Below are 7,006 nucleotides of genomic sequence, written 5' to 3' on the forward strand. Positions count from 1 at the left end.
CATCAAATACACTGGATTTTTTCTGATAGCATATTAAATGTACCTGTGTTCTTATTTGGTTACTATCAGTGATTAGTTTGTAACAGTAGGTACACTGCGTAAATACTAGTTATTAAGTAATCCATGAGAGATAATTAATGAAAATTACATATGTTGAGAAATTATGCATAATACCAAAGGGACCACAACAAGGAAAAAAGACAACATGAATGTATTCAGAGGAATTCTGGGAGTAATGAAAGTAGACAAGATGTACAGTATCACATCATCAAATGGAACAGTGATCTCACAGTTGTTTCCCAGGCAATAATGTTCACCCATGGTGAGAAACAATAAGACTATAACCACAGATTTTATTCTCCTGGGGCTGCGGCCTGAGTTCGGCTGCCTTGTGGTCCTTATCTGCCTCATCCTTCTAGTCTACTTTATGGCTGTTATGGGCAATGCTGTTCTTATTCTCCTCATCTGGCTAGATTCCCGATTATACTCTCCCATGTACTTTCTGCTCAGCCAGCTCTCCCTCATTGACTTGGCCTTGATCTCAACTTCTGTCCCCAAAATGCTCGCAGACATCTTCTTGGGGAAAAGAACCATATCACAGGTAGGCTGCCGAACCCAGATCTTCTTCAGCATAACCCTGGGAATTGCTGAGTGCCTCCTGATGTCCCTCATGTCCTATGACCGCTATGTTGCCATCTGTAACCCACTACGTTACTCAGTCATTATGAGTCATATCACCTGCAAAAAGATGGTCATTGGGTCCTGGGCAGGAGAAGAAATAACTTTCCTGGTTCATACAGCCAATGCCATGCATTTGCCCATCTTTCATCCCCGAGAGATCCCACACATTTTGTGTGAGGGAATGGCCCTCTTGAAGCTCACTTGTGAGGACATTTCAACCTATTTTCACTCAGTGGTGGTCTCAAGCTTTCTGGTGGCCCTCATCCCTCTAAGTCTCATCCTGGCCTCCTACATCCTCAACTTCCTTGCTGTCCTCTGCATGAACTCCCCTGAGGGCAGGAACTAGTCTCTGACCACCTGCTCCTCCCACCTCTGTGTGGTCATCCTCTACTTTGGCCTGAGCATGTTTGTCTACATGAGACCTGGGGCCCCTAAGACCCCCAAATTAAATCAGTCTCTCTTTATGTTTAATATCCTTACCCCTACGTTTAACCCTTTCATCTATAGTCTGAGAAACAAGAATGTTACAGAAGCTTTGAAGAGTGTACTCATCAGTAGATGTCCCCTAAAGAAGATTAAAAAAACACCTACATTGCTATACTTGATTATTATCTTATGTTAACATATTTCTTTGACTTGCTATCAGGAGGCCTAAGACTTGACAAATTTGTTACAAATTAGAGACACATTAGAGGTCATATGTTCCAATTCCTTTGTTGTGTGAAAATGAAAATAAATCATAAAAAATCTATCCAGGGTCTCAGAACACCAACAAAATAGCAAGTTTTTAGCAAGCAAAATTCAGAAATCACATTACTTTTCTAAATAACATAGAGCATCTTTTTTATTTATATATGCTGAAGTTACAAATCCACTCATGTGGTTTTATATACCTGCTCCTCAGGACAGTGAGAAAACACACAATTTCAGGATGGGCTCAGGAAGGAGAATTTCTGATATAGACTACCAACTATTGTGGCATTAAAATAGTCTGATCTTCCTAGAATTAACAAAGGAAGCTTCTAGATTGGGAAAATCTCACATGCTTCCCATCCCATGTCAGCATTTTGTTTCATGAGAAAGAAAGGCTAAACCTGCCTTCTTTCTCTTGGCCCCAACAAATTTTCCTGTTTCTTTGTGCTCTTCCTTCTGAGTTCATACACATTGTCTGAAGCAAACACAGGACCAAAGAAGACTACAGAATTCTGACAATCTGGGAAACTGGAATAGAACATGGTAGCTACCAATTAGCATTACTAAGGATTAAATGAGTTAAAATGTGTAAATGATGGCAGCAAAGTAGAAGATGTAGAGTGCATGCCTCTCCACAGATTAATTAAGAATACACCAAAAGACACAATAATTCCCACAGAGAACCAGCTGAATGCCAGCAAATGACCTCAGACACCAGAGAGGACTGCAAAGATTCCAACATAAACAGGTAGGACAGAGGGAGGAAAGAAAAAAAAAAAAAAGGAGAATAAGGAGGAGAAGAAAGGAAAGGGATGGGTCCCACACCCTAGGGTGGGGAGATCTGAGACAGAGGGGAGACTGCTGAATTCAGGGAAATGTCCCTTATCTGATGGGGAACACCCTTCTCCAATGGGGATTAACCTTGGGTCAGTGGAGAGGCATTTGGGGAGGCATTCATGACAGTCCAAGGAGGGTGAAGCAGCTGAGCTGTGGCAGATGGGAGGGAGTGAGAAACACAAGGAAGGTCTGCACCATGGCTCAGCGTGCCAGACTGAGACATCGATTCACAGCTGAGCAGGGTTCTGGGAGTGGGAGCATGGGAACCAGAGGACTGATTCAGGGTGAGAAACATTGTTGGCAGTGGGGAGACAGACTGAGAGGACAGGAAGGAAGAGGTCCATAGTGAGGAATGCCTATCACAGGGAGCCACAAGGCCATGGTGGTGGAGGATACTGCTGACTCACAAACAGTGGGGAGGAGCCACAGGCATAGCTTCTCTCTGGGCACCTGTGATTGACAGAGGAAGGACCCCTGTGGGCCAAGCCTACACTCTCAGGGATAACAAAGGCCCCTGGGTGGGGCTGGCTTAGAGTGCCTGCAGCCAAGGGCAAAAGCCCCTCGGAGTGGCCCAACTCTGAGACATTCTGTTTACACCTGAGCCACTGGCAACCCCCTGCAACAGACACCACCACACCCAAATCTACTGCTGTGACCCAGACAGTGCTCCACTGCTCACTCACTCCCAGGGGAAGGAGCCACTATTGTACCCTCTCTCTCCCCACACACCAGCGCTTACAGACAAACAATAAAGGAAGCTCTGCTGGTTGCAGAATAATACAAAAAAACCCAAGGTGGGGAGAAGGACACTTACAGCTGAGACCCCAAGGAAACAGAAATATTAGTATTAATTCTATTGAACTGGTCCATTCTGGGGTCAGTTCTAGGGTTTTTTTTTTTAATTAATTACAATCTTAGTCCTAAGGGACCTACGTGTTTTATAACATATTATTTTCTTGCTATTTTTTCTTCTATTTTTAGCCTTTTTATATATTTCTATTTCTAGCTAATTTTTCTGTAGTGCTGACTGTATCTTTCCTACCTTCTTTTCATCTCTATCTTTTATACATTTCTATTTCTTTCTTTTTATTTTCATATTTCCAGTTACACTATGCTCTTCTGTTGCCCTGTCTTCTATGCTTTTTTAGTTTATTTTATCTTAATATGCTTATAAGCAATACTATCTGTCTGCTCAGCCTCCTTGCTTTATTCTACAGATGACACATTGCTTTGGTATTTATTATTAGGTTTTTGTCTTTATCTTAGTTCTTAGTATAATTATCTGATTTCATTCTGAGAATCTTCAGTCTGTCTGGTGGTACTCTTTCTCTTTATTATATTTGATCCTTGCTTTCAATATCTCCCTGGATTTGTGTTTGTGTGTCTGTAGTGTTATTTGTTTGTTTGTTTGTTCTTGCTTTTATTTCTGTTTTGTTCTGTTTTGGTTTTGAATTCCTGTTTGTTTTCTCTTTGAATGTCTGATAGCATACTGGGGTTCTTCTGTCAGGTCTTTCTAGTTCCTTATGTTGTATTGGATTCAGTATTTGTGTGTCTTATACATGTATGTGTTTCCTTGATTTAGTATTTGTTTGACTCAACACTCTGCCCTTAGTTTGGGCTTGGACAGTCTTCTTTAAACCCCTTTATTGCCAGGACAAGCAACCTCTGAAGCTTTGACTACCATGAGCAAACAAAGAAATACCATGCAGGCAAAGGAGCAAGAAAAGCCCACAAGGCCAAACAAATGAAGAGCAAATAGGAAAAATGCCTGAAAAAAATTCAGGGTAAGGATAGTAAAAATGATAAAAAAAATCTTGAAAACAAAATACAGAAAATACAAGAAACAGTTAATAAGGACTCAGAAGAAGTAAAGAACAAACAAATAGCAATGGACAACAAAATAACTGAAATTAAAAATACTCTAGATGGTATGAACAGCAGAATAACTGAGGCAGAATAACGAATAAGTGAGTTGGAAGATAGAATGGGGGAAATAACTGCCACAGAGCAGGAAAAAGGACAAAGAATAAAAAGAATGGAAGACAGTCTCAGAGACCTTGGTGATAACATTAAGCACACCAACATTCAAATCATAGGCATCCCAGAAGAAGAAGAAAAAAAGAAAGGGTCTCAGAAAATATTTGAAAAGATTATAGTGGAAAACTTGCCCAATGTGGGAAAGGAAATCATTAACCAAGTCCAAGAAGCACAGAGAGTCCCATACAGAAGAAACCCAAGGAGAAATACACCAAGGCACATATTAATCAAACTAACAAAAATTAAGCACACACACAAAAATATTAAAAGCAGCAAGAGAAAAGCAACAAATAACATATAAGGGAAAACGCATAAGGATAAAAGCTGACCATTCTGCAGAAATTCTACAGGCCAGAAGGGAATGGCAGTATATACTGAAAGTCCTGAAAGAGAAAAACCTACAGCCAAGACTACTCTACCCAGTTGGAATCTCATTCAGATTCGATGGAGAAATCAAAATCTTTACAGACAAGCAAAAGTTAAGAGAATTCAGCACCACCAAACCAGCCTTACAACAAGTGCTAAAGAAACTTTTCTAAGTAGGAAACACAAGGGAAGGAAAACACCTACAAATACAAACCCAAATCAATTAAGAAAATGGTAATAGAAACACACATGTCATTAATCACCTTAAATGTAAATGGATTTAATGCTCCAACCAAAAGACACAGGCTGGCCAAAAGGATACAAAAACAAGACCCTTCTATATGCTGCCTACAAGAAACCCACTTCAGACCAAGGGATACATACAGACTGAAAGTAAAGGGATGGAAAAAGATATTCCATGCAAATGGAAGTCAAAAGAAAGCTGGAGTAACAATATTCATATCAGACAAATTAGACTTTAAGGTAAAGACTATCACAAGAGACAAAGAAGGATACTACATAATGGTCAAGGGATCCATCCAAGAAGAACATATCACAATTGTAAATGTCTATGCACCCAACATAGGAGCACTTCAATACATAAGGCAAATGCTAACAGCCATAAAAGGGGACATTGACAGTAACACAATAATAGTGGGAGACTTGAACACCCCACTTACATCAATGGACAAATCATCCACACAGAAAATAAATAAGGACTCACAAGCTTTAAATGATACAGTAGACCATCTCGACTTAATTGATATTTATAGGACATTCCATCCAAAAATGACAGAATACACTTTCTTCTCAAGTGCACGTGGAACATTATTCAGGATAGATCACATCTTGGGTCACAAATCAAACCACAGCAAATTCAAGAAAATTGAAATCATATCAAGCATCTTCTCTGACCACAATGCCATGAGACTAGATATCAATTACAGGAAAAAAAAACTGCAAAAAATATAAACACATGGAGGCTAAACAACACACTATTACACAACCAAGAAATCATTAAAGAAATCAAAGAGGAAATCAAAAAATATTTAGAAACAAGTGATAATGAAAACACAACAACCCAAAACTTATGGGACGCAGCAAAAGCAGTTCTAAGAGGAAAGGTTATAGCAATACATTCCTACCTTAAGAAACAAGAAAAATATGGAATAAAAAACCTAACCTTACACCTAAAACAATTAGAGAAGGAAGAACAAAGAAACCCCAAAGTGAGCAGAAGGAAAGAAATCATAAAGATCAGAGCAGAAATAAATGAAAAAGAAAGGAAGGAAGCAATAGCAAACATTAATGAAACTAAAAGTTGGTTCTTTGAGAAGATAACAAAATTGATAAATCATTAGCTAGACTCAACAGGAAAAAAGGGAGAAGATGCAAATCAACAGAATTAGAAATGAAAAAGGAGAAGTAACAACGGACACCATAGAAATACAAAGATTGTGAGAGACTACTACAAGCAACTATATGCCAATAAATTGTATAACCTGGAAGAAATAGAAAATTCTTAAAAAAATACAATCTTCCAAAACTGAACAAAGGAAGAAATAGAAACTATGAACAGACCAATCACAAGTACGGAAATTGAGACTATGATTAAATATCTCCCAACAAACAAAAGCCCAGGGCCAGATGGATTCACAGGTGAATTCTATCAAACATTTTGAGAAGAGCTAACATCTACCCTTCTCAAACTCTTCCAAAATATTGCAGAAGGAGGAACACTCCCAAACTCATTCCATGAGGCCACCATCACCCTGATACCAAAACCAGACAAAGATGTCACAAAAAAAGAAAATTTCAGACCAATATCACTGATGAATATAGACGCAAAAATCCTCAACAAGATACTAGCTGATAGAATCCAACAACACATTAAAAAAAATCATACCCCATGATCAAGTGGGGTTTATCCCTGGGATGCAAGGATTCTTCAATATACGCAAATCAATCAACGTGATACATCATATCAACAAACTCAAGGATAAAAAACTTATGATAATCTCAATAGATGCAGAAAAAGCCTTTGACAAAATTCAACATCGATTTATGATGAAAGCTCTCCAGAAAATGGGCACAGAAGGAAATTGCCTCAACATAATAAAAGCCATATATGAGAAACCAAAAGCCAACATCGTTCCCAATGGGGAAAAACTGAAAGAAATCCCTCTAAGAACAGGAACAAGACAAGGGTGCCCACTCTCATCACTATTATTCAACATAGTTTTGGAAGTTTTAGCCACAGCAATCACAGAAGAAAAATAAATAAAAGGAATCCAAATTGTAAAAGAAGAAGTAAAATTGTCACTCTTTGCAGATGACATAATATTATACATAGAAAACCCTAAAAACTCCAGCAGAAAACTGCTAGTACTAA

At 38.8% G+C, this 7,006-nt stretch overlaps 1 pseudogene; it reads left to right on the forward strand.

Moving 5' to 3' along the window:
- The first annotated feature begins 319 nt into the window (after positions 1 to 319).
- On the forward strand, positions 320 to 1,286 carry LOC130836088 (olfactory receptor 2T10-like; annotated as a pseudogene).
- Positions 1,287 to 7,006: the final 5,720 nt, after the last annotated feature.

This window comes from Hippopotamus amphibius, chromosome 15 (genome assembly GCF_030028045.1).
Source record: "Hippopotamus amphibius kiboko isolate mHipAmp2 chromosome 15, mHipAmp2.hap2, whole genome shotgun sequence".
Classification (NCBI taxonomy): domain Eukaryota; kingdom Metazoa; phylum Chordata; class Mammalia; order Artiodactyla; family Hippopotamidae; genus Hippopotamus; species Hippopotamus amphibius.